We start from the raw sequence: 18,847 nt of genomic DNA on the forward strand, positions 1-18,847 counted from the left end.
TATGTAAATAAGTTATTTATGTTTAAATTTGCAAAAATGTATAAAAACCAGTTTTTGCTTTGTCATTATAGGGTATTGTGTGTAGATTGATGAGGAAAGCATTTAATTTAATCAATTTTAGAATAAGGCTGTAACGTAACAAAATGTGGAAAAAGTCAAAGGGTCTGAATACTTTCCGAATGCACTATATATATATATATATATATATATATACAGTGGGGGAAAAAGTATTTAATCAGCCATCAATTGTGCAAGTTCTCCCACTTAAAAATATGAGAGAGGCCTGTAATTTCCATCATAGGTACATGTAAACTATGACAGACAAATTGAGAATTTTTTTTCCAGAAAATCACATTGTAGGATTTTTTATGAATTTATTTGCAAATTATGGTGGAAAATAAGTATTTGGTCACCTACAAACAAGCAAGATTTCTGGCTCTCACAGACCTGTAACTTCTTCTTTAAGAGGCTCCTCTGTCCTCCACTCGTTACCTGTATTAATGGCACCTGTTTGAACTTGTTATCAGTATAAAAGACACCTGTCCACAACCTCAAACAGTCACACTCCAAACTCCACTATGGCCAAGACCAAAGAGCTGTCAAAGGACACCAGAAACAAAATTGTAGACCTGCACCAAGCTGGGAAGACTGAATCTGCAATAGGTAAGCAGCTTGGTTTGAAGAAATCAACTGTGGGAGCAATTATTAGGAAATGGAAGACATACAAGACCACTGATAATCTTCCTCGATTTGGGGCTCCACGCAAGATCTCACCCCGTGGGGTCAAAATGATCACAAGAACGGTGAGCAAAAATCCCAGAACCACACGGGGGGACCTAGTGAAGTAACAAAGCCTACCATCAGTAACACACTACGCCGCCAGGGACACAAATCCTGCAGTGCCAGACGTGTCCCCCTGCTTAAGCCAGTACATGTCCAGGCCCGTCTGAAGTTTGCTAGAGTGCATTTGGATGATCCAGAAGAGGATTGGGAGAATGTCATATGGTCAGATGAAACCAAAATAGAACTTTTTGGTAAAAACTCAACTCGTCGTGTTTGGAGGACAAAGAATGCTGAGTTGCATCCAAAGAACACCATACCTACTGTGAAGCATGGGGGTGGAAACATCATGCTTTGGGGCTGTTGTTCTGCAAAGGGACCAGGACGACTGATCCGTGTAAAGGAAAGAATGAATGGGGCCATGTATCGTGAGATTTTGAGTGAAAACCTCCTTCCATCAGCAAGGGCATTGAAGATGAAACGTGGCTGGGTCTTTCAGCATGACAATGATCCCAAACACACCGCCCGGGCAACGAAGGAGTGGCTTCGTAAGAAGCATTTCAAGGTCCTGGAGTGGCCTAGCCAGTCTCCAGATCTCAACCCCATAGAAAATCTTTGGAGGGAGTTGAAAGTCTGTGTTGCCCAGCGACAGCCACAAAACATCACTGCTCTAGAGGAGATCTGCATGGAGGAATGGGCCAAAATACCAGCAACAGTGTGTGAAAACCTTGTGAAGACTTACATAAAACGTTTGACCTGTGTCATTGCCAACAAAGGGTATATAACAAAGTATTGAGAAACTTTTGTTATTGACCAAATACTTATTTTCCACCATAATTTGCAAAGAAATTCATTAAAAATCCTACAATGTGATTTTCTGGATTTTTTTTCCTCATTTTGTCTGTCATAATTGACATGTACCTATGATGAAAATTACATTTTTAAGTGGGAGAACTTGCACAATTGGTGGCTGACTAAATGCTTTTTTTCCCCACTGTAAATGTTTAACAGAATAATGGGGAAAAAAGTCAGTCAGTCAATATTAGGTAGATGTGTACAGTACTTTCAGAAAGTATTCATACCCCTTGACTTATTCCACATTTTGTTGTGTTACAGCCTGAATTGAAAATTGATTAAATTGATTTATTTTTAACCCATCTACACACAATACCCCATAATGATCAGATTGACAAAGTGAAAACATGTTTTTTAGAATTGTTAGCAAATTTATTGCAAATAAAATACAGAAAAATAGCATTTACATAAGTATTCACACCCCTGAATCAATACATGTTAGAATTAACTTTGGCAGCAATAACAGCTTTGATTCTTTCTGGGTAAGTCTCTAATAGCTTTACACCCTTGGATTATTCTTTTCAGAATTCTTCAAGCTTTGTCAAATTGGTTGTTGGTCATTTCTAGACAGCCATTTTAAAGTTTTGCCATACATTTTCAAGCAGATTTAAGTCAAAACTGTATCTCGGCCACTCATGAACATTCCCGGTCTTCTTGGTAAGCAACTCCTGTGTAGATTTGGCCTTGTGTTTTAGGTTATTGTCTTGCTGAAAGGTGAATTCATCTCCCAGTGTCTGGTGGAAAGCAGACTGAACCAGGTTTTCCTCTAGGATTTTGCCAGTGCTTAGCTCCAATCCGTTTCTTTTTTAACAGTCAGTCAATCTTAGTTAGATATGCAGTTGCCCAGCTTGGCAACTCCATTATGAGGCCAGGATCAGGCACTGCACTGCGCACTGCCTCCTGGTGTTCTTTCAGGGTTCCTTCGCATTTAAAACAACTCCCACGCTGATCAGAGCTGTGTGCTTTCTCTCCTGTGTGTATTCTCTGGGGTTGCTTTAGATTTCCTTCCTCACTGAAGCTCTTCCCACATTGGGAGCAGTGGTAAGGCTTCTCCCGTGTGTGTATTCGCTGATGTTCCTTAAGGCTTCCTGAATAGTTGAAGCTCTTCCCACATTGGGAGCAGTGGTAAGGCTTCTCCCGTGTGTGTATTCTCTGATGACTCTTAAGGCTTCCTTCCAATTTAAAACTCTTCCCACAATGACCACAGCTGTATGGTTTCTCTTCTGTGTGAATTTTCTGGTGTCTCTTTAAGTTTCCTAACTCACTGAAACTCTTCCCACACTGAGAGCAGTGGAAAGGCTTCTCCCCTGTGTGCATTCTCTGATGTTTCTTTAGGTCTCCTGCCTGACTGAAAGCCTTCCCACACTGGGAGCAGTGGTGGGGCTTCTCTCCACTGTGTATTCTCTGATGACTCTTAAGGCTTCCTTCCAATTTAAAACTCTTCCCACAATGATCACAGCTGTATGGTTTCTCTCCTGAGTGAGTTATCTGGTGTGACTTTAGTCGATAAGACTGACTGAAACTCTTCCCACACACAGCGCATTGGTAAGGGTTTTCTCCTGTGTGAGTGAGCAGGTGTTTCTTTAGGTTTCCTACCAGACTGAAACTCTTCTCACACTGAGAGCAGTGGTACGGCTTCTCCCCTGTGTGAGTGAGCTGGTGTTTCTTTAGGTTTCCTACCAGACTGAAACTCTTCTCACACTGAGAGCAGTGGTACGGCTTCTGTCCACTGTGTGTTCTCTGATGTTTCTTAAGGGAGTCTAACCAACTAAAACTCTTCCCACATTGGCCACATGGGTAAGTCTTCTTCCTTTTGTGAGTCTGTTTTGATTTGAGGTGAGTGGGACAAATAAAACTGCCTCTGCAATCTGAGCAGGGGTGGGGCCTACAAGTGTGCCTTCTCAACTCCTCTGGCTCACAGAAACTAGTGAAGCAGTCCATGCAGTGGTGAGGTTTCTGTCTTGAGTACCACTGTCTGTGTTGTTTAGGGTTTCCTGATGCTGTGGAACTGGGCTCACTGTCTGAACCAGGGTTGGAGCTCTCTCCTGTGGGAATATGGACAGATATTGTGTTAGAATCAGGAACAGATGGACAGATACAGTGCATTCGGAAAGTATTCAGACACCTTGACTTTTTCCACATTGTTACATTACAGCTTTATTCTAAAATTGATTAAATTACTTTTTCCCCCTCATCAGTCTACACACAGTACTCCATAATGCCAAAGCGAAAACAGGTTTAAAAAACAGAAATACCTTATTTACATAAGTATTCAGACCCTTTGCTATGAGACTCAAAATTGAGCTCAGGTGCATCCTGTTTCCATTGATCATCCTTTAGATGTTTCTACAACGTTATTAGAGTCCAGCTGTGGTAAATTCAATTGATTGGACATGATTTGGAAAGGCACACACCTGTCTACATAAGGTCCCACAGTTGACAGCCCATGTCAGAACAAAAACCAAGCCATGAGGTCGAAGGAATTGTCCGTAGAGCTCCGAGACAGGATTGTGTCGAGGCACAGATCTGGAGAAGGGTACCAAAAAATGTCTGCAGCATTGAAAGTAGCCAAGAACACAGTGGCCTCCATCATTCTTTAAATGGAAGAAGTTTGGAACCACCAAGACTCTTCCTAGAGCTGGCCGCCCGGCCAAACTGAGCAGGGAGGTGACCAAGAACCTGATGGTCACTCTGACAGAGCTCCAGAGTTCCTCTGTGGAGATGGGAGAACCTTCCAGAAGGACAACCATCTCTGCAGCACTTCACCAATCAGGCCTTTATGGTAGAGTGGCCAGATGGAAGCCACTCCTCAGTAAAAGGCACGACAGCCCGCTTGGAGTTTGCCACAAGGCACCTAAAGGACTCTCAGACCATGAGAAACAAGATTATCTGGTCTGATGAAACCAAGATTGAACTCTTTGGCCTGAATGCCAAGCGTGAAGTCTGGAGGAAACCTGGCACCATCCCTATGGTGATGCACGGTGGTGGCAGCATCATGCTGTGGGTATGTCTTTCAGCGGCAGGGACTGGGAGACTAGTCAGGATCGAGGGAAAGATTAACGGAGCAAAGTACAAAGAGATCCTTGACGAAAACCTGCTCCAGAGCACTCAGGACCTCAGACTGGGGGCGAAGGTTCACCTTCCAACAGGACAACGACCCTAAGCACACAGCCAAGACAACACAGGAGTGGCTTTGGGACAAGTCTCTGAATGTCCTTGAGTGGCCCAGCCAGAGCCTGGACTTGAACCTGATCTAACATCTCTGGAGAGACCTGAAAATAGCTGTGCAGCGACGCTCCCCATTCAACCTGACAGAGCATGAGAGGATCTGCAGAGAAGAATGGGAGAAACTCCTCAAATACAGGTGTGTCAAGCTTGTAGCGTCATACCAAAGAAGACTCAAGGCTGTAATCGCTGCCAAAGGTGCTTCAACAAAGTACAGAGTAAAGGGTGTGAATACTTATGTAAATGTGATTTCAGTTTTTTTATTTTTTATAAATCTGCAAAAATGTCAAAAAATCTGTTTTTGCTTTGTCATTATGGGGTATTGTGTGTAGATTGATGAGGGGGGAAAATAACTATTTAATCAATTTTAGAATAAGGCTGTAATGTAACAAAATGTGTAAAAAGTAAATGGGTCTGAATACTTTCCGAATGCACTGTATGTGGTTAGAATCAGGAACAGAGCATCGAATGGGAATTTTAAAGTAACTGTCCAGAACAAATCTCACTTTTAAAAGTTAATATTCTGTTAACGCATACCCAAATAATGTTGTTGACTCGTCCTATATTCGTATTTTGGAAGGAAAATGATTTCACTCATATTGTAATTAATTATAGGTCATATTTCATAGAAATCTGGAAAATCTAGACAGTTACTTTAAAAGATGCAAGTAGAAGCACAATAATAGTTTTGGAATCCCCTGAAAACACCTGAACTTACCTGGGTCACTGATACTATCTACTTCTTCCTCTAGATCCAAGGCACCAACCTCTCTCCGTACTCCACACCTGAACTTACCTGGGTCACTGATACTATCTACTTCTTCCTCTAGATCCAAGGCTCCAACCTCTCTCCGTACTCCACACCTGAACTTACCTGGGTCACTGATACTATCTACTTCTTCCTCTAGATCCAAGGCTCCAACCTCTCTCCGTACTCCACACCTGAACTTACCTGGGTCACTGATACTATCTACTTCTTCCTCCTCTTCCTCTAGATCTGGAGCAGACACATCCCTGTTCTCCTCTTCTTCTTGTACTCCACTCTCCTCCACTTCCTCCTGGACTTCAATCTCCTCTTCTTCTTCTTTGACTGCTCTCTCCTCCACCTCCTCTTTGACTGCTCTCTCCTCCACCTCCTCCTTGACTGCTCTCTCCTCCACCTCCTCCTTGACTGCTCTCTCCTCCACCTCCTCTTTGACTGCTCTCTCCTCCACCTCCTCTTTGACTGCTCTCTCCTCCACCTCCTCTTTGACTGCTCTCTCCTCCACCTCCTCTTTGACTGCTCTCTCCTCCACCTCCTCTTTGACTGCTCTCTCCTCCACCTCCTCTTTGACTGCTCTCTCCTCCACCTTCTCTTTGACTGCTCTCTCCTCCACCTCCTCCTTGACTGCTCTCTCCTCCACCTTCTTTTTGACTGCTCTCTCCTCCACCTCCTCTTTGACAGCTCTCTCCTCCACCTCCTCTTTGATTACTCTCTCCTCTACCTCCTCCTCTTCTTTAACTTGCATCTTCTCCTCCTCTTCAGACTTGGTAGGCTATGAGGTGGATTTGTAGCTAGTGTGGTTAAAACAGGCCCAAACAGTAGAGGTTGAGTTCCACATAGCTTGATAGTACAAGCTACAATACATAAAATGGTTTTCTAAAGTTGTTTTCTACCTAGCTATGAAATTACCACGTTCTAAATACATGATTGATAGCTACTAGCTAGATTAATCAAAACACAGGGACCTACCTATAAGCCATGTGGTCTAGTTTTACCTCAGAGTAAATACTATATAATGGGGACGATTGGTAAAAAATGCTACTACGGTTAGAAAGCCAACTAGCTAGTAGCTATCAATCACGATTTTTATTTATTTAATTTATTTCACCTTTATTTAACCAGGTAAGCCAGTTGAAAACAAGTTCTCATTTACAACTGCGACCTGGCCAAGATAAAGCAAAGCAGTGCGATAAAAACAACAACACAGAGTTACATATGGAATAAACAAAACGTACAGTCAATAACACAATAGAAAATCTATATACAGTGTGTGCAAATGTAGTAAGTTATGGAGGTAAGGTAATAAATAGGCCATAGTGCAAAATAATTACAATTTAGTATTAACACTGGAGTGATAGATGTGCAGAAGATGATGTGCAAATAGAGATACTGGGGTGCAAATGAGCAAAATAAATAACAATGTAAATAACAATATGGGGATGAGGTAGTTGGGTGGGCTAATTACAGATGGGCTGTGTACAGGTGCAGTGATCGGTAAGCTGATCTGACAACTGATGCTTAAAGATAGTGAGGGAGATAAGTCTCCAGCTTCAGAGATTTTTGCAGTTCGTTCCAGTCATTTGCAGCAGAGAACTGGAAGGAATGACAACCAAAGGAGGTGTTGGCTTTGGGGATGACCAGTGAGATATACCTGCTGGAACGCATACTATGGGTGGGTGTTGCTATGGTGACCAATGAGCTAAGATAAGGCGGGGATTTGCCTAGAAGGGATTTATAGATGACCTGGAGCCAGTGGGTTTGGCGACGAATATGTAGTGAGGGCCAGCCAACGAGAGCGTACAGGTCACAATGGTGGGTAGTGTATGGGGCTTTGGTTACAAAACGGATGGCACTGTGATAGACTACATCCAATTTGCTGAGTAGAGTGTTGGAAGCTATTTGGTAAATGACATCGCCGAAGTCAAGGATCGGTAGGATAGTCAGTTTTACGAGGGCATGTTTAGCAGCATGAGTGAAGGAGGCTTTGTTGCGAAATAGGAAGCCGATTCTAGATTTAACTTTGGATTGGATATGCTTAATGTGAGTCTGGAAGGAGAGTTTACGGTCTAACCAGACACCTAGGTATTTGTAGTTGTCCACATATTCTAAGTCAGAGCCGCCGAGAGTAGTGATTCTAGTCGGGCAGGCGGGTGCAAGCAGCGTTCGATTGAAGAGCATAAGAATGCAGTGATTGACAGAGTCAAAAGCCTTGGCCAGGTCAATGAAGACGGCTGCACAGTACTGTCTTTTATCGATCGCGGTTATTATATCATTTAGGACCTTGAGCGTGGCTGAGGTACACCCATGACCAGCTTGGAAACCAGATTGCATAGCGGAGAAGGTACGGTGGGATTCTAAATGGTCGGTGATCTGTTTGTTAACTAGGCTTTCAAATACTTTCGAAAGGCAGGGCAGGATGGATATAGGTCTGTAACAGTTTGGATCTTTCAAGAGGGGGATGACCACGGCAGCTTTCCAATCTCTGGGGATCTCAGACGATACGAAAGAGAGGTTGAACAGGCTGGTGATAGGGGTTGCGACAATTTCGGCGGCTAGTTTTAGAAAGAAAGTGTAATGATGAAATGTCATAGTATTGTGAGGACAGAGGTAGCGTTACTAGATAAGTGGTCTGGTTCCACTGAGTCTACATTCCTTATGTCAAAGTAGATTAGTGATGTTTAGGGTAGTGTGATTGATGGACAGGATGTAGTGACCTGGGGCAAAGGGTAATAACAACAGAGAAAGGGAGTGCTATGATGGTTACCAGATGTATGTGAAAGGAAGGAGAACCAAAGGTATATAAGGTAGAGTGTCTTCTTTGTTCAAGTTAGTTGGAAACGTCAAAAGGCAAAGCTCTGTCCTTTGGTGTATCTAACCCGGTACCGATCATTAAACATATGCATTAAACTGTCTACAAAGTGTCTAAGTACATCCTTGCATCCTTGATTTCTTTGATACCCGAGAAACTCATCATAACAGAAAGGGTCCAGATTGTCTAGCCCAGCTGATTTGTAGGGGTCCAGATTTTGCAGCGGAGGGTGCAGAGCTGGTGGCCGGGGTAGGGGTAGCCAGGTGGAAAGCATGGCCAGCCGTAGCAAAATGCTTGTTGAAATTTTCGATTATCGTAGATTTATCGGTAGTGACAGTGTTTCCTAGCCTCAGTGGGAGGAGGTGCTCTTATTCTCCATGGATTTTACAGTGTCCCAAAACTTTTTGGAGTTAGTGCTACAGGATGCAAATTTCTGTTTGAAAAGGTTATCCTTTGCTTTCCTAACTGATTGTGTATATTGGTTCCTGACGATATTAGGCCTCCTACAGTTAGAAAGCCAACTAGCTAGTAGCTCCTGAGTGGCGCAGTGGTCTAAGGCACTGCATCGCAGTGCTAACTGTGTCACTAGAGATCCTGGTTCGAATCCAGGCTCTGTCGCAGCCGGCCGCGACCAGGAGACTCATGGGCGGCGCACAATTGGCCCAGCGTCGTCCAGGGTAGGGGAGGGAATGGCCGGCAGGGATGTAGCTCAGTTGATAGAGCATGGCGTTTGCAACGCCAGGGTTGCGGGTTCGATTCCCACGGGGGGCCAGTATAAAAAAAAAAAAAAAATGTATTCACTAACTGTAAGTCGCTCTGGATAAGAGCGTCTGCTAAATGACTAAAATGTAAATATGTAAATGTAGCTATCAATCAAGATTTTAGGCCAACGTTAGCTGGCAGCTAGCCTCTGCAGAGTCCCCAACTTCTTCTTCTTCGATGAGGTTTAACGGCGGTTGGCATCCAATAAATGTTGCATTACTGCCACCAACTAGACTAGAGTATAACTCCGTTATACTTTGCTTGAAAAAAGGGAAAGAAATCAACCAATAACCTACCATCTAACCCTCATTAAAAACCCACCACCCTACTCCACTATTTAAACATATCTAGTCCTACAGGCCAACAGCCTGAAGGAACGGGACACCACCACTCAACACACCATGTAACTCTTCTGACGTCAAAACTCTTCTTACATTCCATCCCTGCAATACAGTTGATAACCATTGCTATGAACGCTAAAAAGCCAATCTTACTGTTGCATGTATCACTCGTTGGCCTATCCCTCTATACTGATACAGATCTGCAACTCACAACTCCCTCCCCCTTTATCATTCTTCCTCAACTATCTTCACTGCCTCAGCATATTATGTTGTGGCATATTTGTCCTTATACTGATCAAAGAACCAAAGTATTTCCAGAGTTTTTGTAGAATTAAGATAGATTTTATTACAATGGAGAAAGCAGAGTGGTCTGCAGAGCATTTCCCTTCCACCTCTCAGCTCTCAGCTTATATAGTCATTTTTCATACATTTTAGCTTAACCCCTCCCTCTTGGGTTCCCCCACCCCTGTCTCCAGTTTCCACCTCTTGACCACTCCGCCCACTTCCTTAGTCTATGATAGTGGCGAAATCTGACTTCCCCTTGTTCTATGTTTTCAGTTTGAACTCATTCAACCCTGGCTCACCCTGTCTTGACCTGTAGATTGATTGTGGACATGGTAGGTCCACAATCAATCTCTCAAACATACCCAAGCCCAACCCCTCTCTCCCACCCTGTCATGCTGTAATTAATCAAGAAGACGCCATCAAGGAGAGACAAAGGGTTTTGCCTGAACTCTGTTCAACCCTGGCTCATTCCAGGGATATGCCTAAGGAGAGCCACAGGGTCACAGTCTGGTTTCAGTCACTGATAAGACATCTGTAGAATTTGATTCGATGATAGGTCAGATGCCCATTTTACACACACACAAGCCCAGTGAGAGGAACTAATTAAGTTATTGCCTAGCAACGGCGCTGTACCAATCTAAAAAATCCATATCAATGTAAAAATCCACATCAACAACACCCTCTGCTCTATTAACCCTGGTAACCTCAACCTGCCTTTCTCGCTCCAGACATTTCTGATCCCCAGCCCTATGGGCACCAGTGGCGTGTATTCATGGATGCCAAGGGAAGCCAGGCTTCCCCCCAAAAAAAATTTACCAATAAAAAATTAACATTATTTATCTTTCATCTCTCTGTGTTTCATAATTGTCCTTCAATTTGCAAGAGGCTGAATGTATCTCACCGGAGAAAGCATCCGAGCGAGCGAAACAGCGCCCCTGTCTCTGTAAGCCATCTATCTGATGCTGTCTGAACAAAAAGAGTATGACATTGTTGCCGCCTGTAGCATTGAATGCAAGGGAAGCCAGCAAGCATTTGGCCTCCCTTGATAAAAAAAAGTAAAAAATAATAGCCAATCAGTGTTGAGCTAAACTGAGTGAGCTCAACTGTGAATGGTCCTGGCGCACCAAAAAAAAGTGTCAAGTGAAGCAAGGTTGGATTTGGCGTCACTCCTGTCAAATCGCATTGAGAGCATAAATAATTGACAGAAACAACTTGAATTGTTGCATCTTGTTGTGTTGTCCTCCGGTGGCTAGCTAACTATGTTGAAATGTCTAAGTTGAAATGTTGCTGGAATAGTGGAGGGAGCTCCTGTTGTCTTTGCGACTTGGGGTAACTCTCCGTGGTTCTAAATCAATAGTTGTTTAGTAGTCCGAAAATGACAGAAACATTACTTGCTTGACCATGCAGTAGGTCATGTAACTGTTTTTTACATGCAATAAGCTTTGTGGACTTCACCGGACAGAGGTTGCTTTCCGGTTTCGTGATGAAACAAAGGTGTGGTTGATTTTATTCTGCCACCGTGTCTTCTTATTGTCTCGGCCTTCAGGCCTATATATCACGGTCGCAAGGCATATCAATTAACAGGTTATAGAGCAAACAACGCAATTATCACAACACATAGGTTGTTTTTTTTCTTCCCCAGTGATTTTACCCATACACCGTTACTGATGGGCACCGCTACAATGAACACATACCGCTTATTTCCCCAATGCTACACATTACTTTGTCCCATGCCCTTCTGCACACTTCTCACACCTAGGAACCTACCTCCTACACACTGCTGCCACATGCCCATAAACTTGACACCTGTACCAACGTAATGTATTCGACACATAAGCTCATACGGGATCCGAGTCCCTAACAACCGGATGTTCCAGTTTTCAGGGGAAACGGAAAACGCAAGCCTGTGATGCGAATTACGCTTTTGGACGTTAAGAAGGGGTCCGTACTATCTGGGATCCTTTGGACGTCCCTACCCCCTAACCATAACCATTTTAAATGTGAACTTCAATGTGGGGGGGGACGTCCAAAGGATCCCAGATTGCACATACCGTTAACAAGGCGACACTCCTATTCGACATTTACTGGATTGGTTGAACAGTGCAGAAGAGAACCTCTCCCGACAGTTGTTTTTCCTTCTCTTCAAGACCAGTGAGAGAGTTATTTTACGCTGGCCCGGGTTGAACAGTGGCCGTCATTTTATCAGGTGTAAGCTGGGAGGGAGGAGCGCCTCTCTCAAATCGAAAAGTAATCTGCACCACTCGGTCATGTTGTTTACAAGGCAGCATGGTGCATCATCCAGAACATACATCTATTTCCATAAATGTTAGGATTTTCGAACTAGTTTTCATTGGGAAGGCAGATAAAGCGTTTTTATTAAAAACAATAACTTTTGCATGAGAAAGCACACAATTCTACTAATTACTACACGTGCTAAATAATTATGCTAATTTTTGTTTTGAGCCTACTTAGCTGTCAAAACAGAGCGGGGCACCTGGCTATCGCCAGGGAGGCAACTCGGTTCCAAATAGAGCGTAATCACCTTTCAGCCGGTGCAAAACACACCGCAATTAATATAACCGACTCATTAGTTTATTTTACGCCTGTTAGGTTAGCTGTCAGCCAGCTAGCAACTAGATAGGTAGTAACAAAACAAGCTAACGGCAGTACCGAAGTTTCTTACTCCTCGATAAGCCTTGCATGCTTTAATCACACATATTCAACAACTCAAACTCACATTTAAAAGTTGAAATGTCCTTATCGTCACCTGTTCGACCGAGTAATGAAACAAGAAAATGTTGAGATCCAGTAGGACTGTAAACTTCCGTCCATTTGCTTAAACCGGAAGTGACGTTCTATTTGTGCTGCGGTCAGTTAGGCTGTTTTGTTTGATGCAGTGCTGCTAACATCAGAAGCTGGTATTTTTGGTGAGTGAAATAGTGCCAACATGTTCAACAATAAACCGTAATATTTCCGCCGTTATCATTTCACCTTTGTCTCCACATATACGTGTATCATTGCTAATTGTATCTAGTAGCCCTCTGTCTTGTCCTGTCTGTCTGCAAGCATCAGTTCTGCAATAATAACGTTGAACATTTTGCCTCTGTTTAGGCCAGTAAGAGCCTTTGAAGCCACCGAGCCGCCGTTATCATACTCATCCTTTCGGGGCTTTGATTAATGGAAGTGAATCAGGGAAAAACTATATCCCGACATTAAAATAGCCAACAACGTGTCAACAATGCCACGATGTGCGGCATATGGATGCAGCCAGCACCAATTCAAGGTATGTGTGAAAACTTTTCATATGTAAGTATCGAAATGAATAGTGTAGAAAATGTAATTTTTGGTCAATTTTTAGAGACAGACTGCTACTGACAGCTTGCTGTACTGTTTAACCATGGCAACGCACGTAAGCAAACGTCCGTGTAAGCACCTAGTTTACAAACCCATTGACATGGATGAAGTGGTGATACCTGTGTACAATGTAACTGCTGTTCTTATGGATTTTCTAATAGTCCTTTCACAACTGTTGAACAAATATTGTGCATTGACAATGAATGCATTTAATGATAGCAACAGCCTAGTACTACTACATTACATGATAAGGCCACCAGTGAACCCAGTGTTTTTTTTTACAGTCTGAGTGAACCAGTTACTAGCTAGGTTTATTGTTCTAACTCATTTATTGCCATTTCATTTTATGGGGGAGTAACTTTAGATCAGATTGATCTTAAATTGTTCAGCAATGCTGAAAACATTATTATGGGATCATGCATTAACTAATCCAGCTTTAGATTATAGTTCGACATTGTGTTGTTTTGTAGTGTAGAGGTAAGATACATGTTTGTTTTTTTGTCTAGTTTTTTTATTACGGACACTAATACATACTTTTCTTAAACAATACATAGTATTGTATGAACTGAACGGAAGCCAATCATTTCTTAATAAAATGGAGAATATAAAAACATTTAGGATTTTTTTATTGAGTTCTTATGTTGCAGTCCCCACTACTAAAGCAAATATAAAGAAATGCTTAAATGCATAGATGTTTGTCCTTGAAACATGACATTGAAATACTGTACATTCCCATTATTTCCTATGGAGGCTGTTCCTTATAAGGTGTATCATAATGGCGGAAGGTGACTTCAGAACAGCGCCCCCGGTCAGTCATCTAATGTATACATTCAGTGCCTTGCAAAAGTATTCATCCCCCTTGGCGTTTTTCCTATTTTGTTGCGTTACAACCTGTAATTTAAATGGGTTTTTATTTGGATTTCATGTAATGGACATACACAAAATAGTCCAAATTGGTGAAGTGAAATGAAAAAAAAAACTTGTTTAAAAAAATTCTAAAACATAAATAACGGAAAAGTGGTGCGTGCATATGTATTCACCCCCTTTGCTATGAAGCCCCTAAATAAGATCTGGTGCAACCAATTACCTTCAGAAGTCACATAATTAGTTAAATACAGTCCACCTGTGTGCAATCTAAGTGTCACGTGATCTGTCACATGATCTCAGTATATATACACCTGTTCTGAAAGGCCCCAGAGTCTGCAACAACACTAAGCAAGGGGCACCACCAAGCAAGCGGCACCATGAAGACCATGGAGCTCTCCAAACAGATCAGGGACAAAGTTGTGGAGAAGTACAGATCAGGGTTGGGTTATAAAAAAATATCAGAAAATTTGAACATCCCACGAAGCACTATTAAATCCATTATTAAAAAATGGAAAGAATATGGCACCACAACAAACCTGCCAAGAGAGGGCCGCCCACCAAAACTCACGGACCAGGCAAGGAGGGCATTAATCAGAGAGGCAACAAAGAGACCAAAGATAACCCTGAAGGAGCTGAAAACCTCCACAGCGGAGATTGGAGTATCTGTCCATAGGACCACTTTAAGCCGTACACTCCACAGAGCTGGGCTTTAAGGAAGAGTTGGCAGAAAAAATCCATGACTTAAAGAAAAAAATAAGCAAACACGTTTGGTGTTCGCCAAAAGGCATGTGGGAGACTCTCCAAACATATGGAAGAAGGTACTCTGGTCGGATGAGACTAAAATTGAGCTTTTTGGCCATCAAGGAAAATGTCTGGCGCAAACCCAACACCTCTCATCACCCCGAGAACACCATCCCCACAGTGAAGCATGGTGGTGGCAGCATGCGATGTTTTTCATCGGCAGGGACTGGGAAACTGGTCAGAATTGAAGGAATGATGGATGCCGCTAAATACAGGGAAATTCTTGAGGGAAACCTGTTTCAGTCTTCCAGAGATTTGAGACTGCGAAGGAGGTTCACCTTCCAGCAAGACAATGACCCTAAGCATACTGCTAAAGCAACACTCGAGTGGTTTAAGGGGAAACATTTAAATGTCTTGGAATGGCCTAGTCAAAGCCCAGACCTCAATCCAATTGAGAATCTGTGTTATGGCTTAAAGATTGCTGTACACCAGCAGAACCCATCCAACTTGAAGGAGCTGGGGCAGTTTTGCCTTGAAGAATGGGCAAAAATCCCAGTGGCTAGATGTGCCAAGCTTATAGACATACCCCAAGAGACTTGCAGCTGTAATTGCTGCAAAAGGTGGCTCTACAAAGTATTGACTTTGGGGGGGGTGAATAGTTATGCACGCTCAAGTTCAGTTTTTTTGTCTTATTTCTTGTTTGTTTCACCCCAAAAAAGATTTTGCATCTTCAAAGTGGTAGGCATGTTGTGTAAATCAAATGATACAAACCCCAAAAAAATTCAGGTTGTAAGGCAACAAAATAGGAAAAATGCCAAGGGGGATGAATACATTCGCAAGCCACTGTATATATTATATATACAGTGGGGAGAACAAGTATTTGATACACTGCCGATATCGCAGGTTGTCCTACTTATAAAGCATGTAGAGGTCTGTAATTTTTATCATAGCTACACTTCAACTGTGAGAGACGGAATCTAAATCTAGATGTGCCAAGCTTATAGACATACCCCAAGAGACTTGCAGCTGTAATTGCTGCAAAAGGTGGCTCTACAAAGTATTGACTTTGGGGGGGGTGAATAGTTATGCACGCTCAAGTTCAGTTTTTTTGTCTTATTTCTTGTTTGTTTCACCCCAAAAAAGATTTTGCATCTTCAAAGTGGTAGGCATGTTGTGTAAATCAAATGATACAAACCCCAAAAAAATTCAGGTTGTAAGGCAACAAAATAGGAAAAATGCCAAGGGGGATGAATACATTCGCAAGCCACTGTATATATTATATATACAGTGGGGAGAACAAGTATTTGATACACTGCCGATATCGCAGGTTGTCCTACTTATAAAGCATGTAGAGGTCTGTAATTTTTATCATAGCTACACTTCAACTGTGAGAGACGGAATCTAAAACAAAAATCCAGAAAATCACATTGTATGATTTAAGTAATTAATTTTCATTTTATTGCATGACATAAGTATTTGATCACCTACCAACCAGTAAGAATTCCGGCTCTCACAGACCTGTTAGTTTATCTTTAAGAAGCCCTCCTGTTCTCCACTCATTACCTGTATTAACTGCACCTGTTTGAACTCATGACCTGTATAAAAGACACCTGTCCACACACTCAATCAAACAGACTCCAACCTCTCCACAATGGCCAAGACCAGAGAGCTGTGTAAGGACATCAGGGATAAAATTGTAGACCTGCACAAGGCTGGGATGGGCTACAGGACAATAGGCAAGCAGCTTGGTGAGAAGGCAACAACTGTTGGCGCAATTATTAGAAAATGGAAGAAGTTCAAGATGACGGTCAATCATCCTCGGTCTGGGGCTCCATGCAAGATCTCACCTCGTGGGGCTTCAATGATCATGAGGAAGGTGAGGGATCAGCCCAGAACTACACGGCAGGACCTGGTCAATGACCTGAAGAGAGCTGGGACCACAGTCTCAAAGAAAACCATTAGTAACACACTACGCCGTCATGGATTAAAATCCTGCAGCGCACGCAAGGTCCCCCTGCTCAAGCCAGCGCATGTCCAGGCCCGTCTGAAGTTTGCCAATGACCATCTGGATGATCCAGAGGAATGGGAGAAGGTCATGTGGTCTGATGAGACAAAAATAGAGCTTTTTGGTCTAAACTCCTCTCGCCGTGTTTGGAGGAAGAAGAAGGATGAGTACAACCCCAAGAACATCATCCCAACCGTGAAGCATGGAGGTGGAAACATCATTCTTTGGGGACGCTTTTCTGCAAAGGGGACAGGACGACTGCACCATATTGAGGGGAGGATGGATGGGGCCATGTATCGCGAGATCTTGGCCAACAAACTCCTTCCCTCAGTAAGAGCATTGAAGATGGGTCGTGGCTGGGTCTTCCAGCATGACAATGACCCGAAACACACAGCCAGGGCAACTAAGGAGTGGCTCCGTAAGAAGCATCTCAAGGTCCTGGAGTGGCCTAGCCAGTCTCCAGACCTGAACCCAATAGAAAATATTTGGAGGGAGCTGAAAGTACTTATTGCCCAGCGACAGCCTCGAAACCTGAAGGATCTGGAGAAGGTCTGTATGGAGGAGTGGGCCAAAATCCCTGTTGCAGTGTGTGCAAACCTGGTCAAGACCTACAGGAAACGTATGATCTCTGTAATTGCAAACAAGGGTTTCTGTACCAAATATTAAGTTTTGCTTTTCTGATGTATCAAATACTTATGTCATGCAATAAAATGCAAATTAATTACTTAAAAATCATACAATATGATTTTCTGGATGACAGACCTCTACATGCTTTGTAAGTAGGAAAACCTGCAAAATCGGCAGTGTATCAAATACTTGTTCTCCCCACTGTATGTGTATATATATATATATATATATATATATATATATATATAGATATAATTGGACATGTCCCGTTTTTGGAGCAGTCCCACTCCTCTCCTATACACTGTATACTGTTTTATTGGTTAGGGTAGCAACATTCCCGTAACTCTCCCAAGAATTTCCAGAAATCCTGGTTGGAGGATTCCCGGATTTCCTGCTTATTCTCTTCTGATACCGAGAATCTTCCAACTGGGATTTCTCCCAAAAAGTGGGGGGATTTTTTTTATTCCATCCTCAGGTGCTGTTGACAAGTCTGAGTTGGAACCAGATGATCTTCCAGGCCTCAGTGAGGCAAGAGAACCAACATTCAATGTGATTGTCAAAGAGGAGGAAGAAAAGGAGGAGGAGGATGACATAGTTGACCGAGGCAAGTCCAGGTTGGGGTGTGTGGTATGGAGAGAACATTAGTAGTAGTGTCATAGTAATGTTGATAGTATTGTGATAGTAGTATGATCTGTTACTTACACTGTATCGTATGCCACACATTGAGTGACCGCCCACCCACTGACTACCTACACGCACGCACACGTTTTGTGTTTGGTATAAATGAACTATTCTAGCGTACCCCCACTATTTCTTTTGCCAGGACGCCGTACCGCCTTACTTTCACCCTTGGTGGTAGCTCAAGCTACATGACATTGTTTTCTACATTTTTATTTAGACCTTTGACGGCGATGCTAGACAGGGGACCTTGACAGCTGCACGGAATACTGGCTGGAGCAGTTCTGTCCTCTCAGGTCCCCAGATCTGAGTAGGGCTCTGAGTGAATTTGAATGACTGAGGATGACTTTTTTTGTTTTGTATTATGTTTGAGGGGGTTAAGTTTGAGTTTTTCCCTTTTCTATTTTGGATTTCCCTCCTTTTTGTTTTCTGAATCCAGTAGTTGGCGGCAATACAGCTTTTCAGGTTGTAGTCCGCCCTAAAACCCACCGAAGAAAAAGAGGACAAAGATGATGAAGAAGAATTGATACATGCACATAGTCTACTCAATGGGGAGGGCATGAATGGTAACAATACCGGGACATGGTGCGCTTCGCTCCTGCTTGACATGCACTACTGTCCGGCAATGGCGTGGGAAGTAGTGTAGTATCTGAGGAATTATGACTTTGCTAACGTTTTCAAAATGGTATCTGAGAGGATGTTTATTCAGCTTGGAGGGAGCATCTGGGGAGCAGTTTTGTGGGGACACCCCATAG

The sequence above is a fragment of the Coregonus lavaretus genome, assembly GCF_964263955.1.
Source record: "Coregonus lavaretus genome assembly, contig: HAP1_SCAFFOLD_79, whole genome shotgun sequence".
NCBI classification, from domain to species: Eukaryota; Metazoa; Chordata; class Actinopteri; order Salmoniformes; family Salmonidae; genus Coregonus; species Coregonus lavaretus.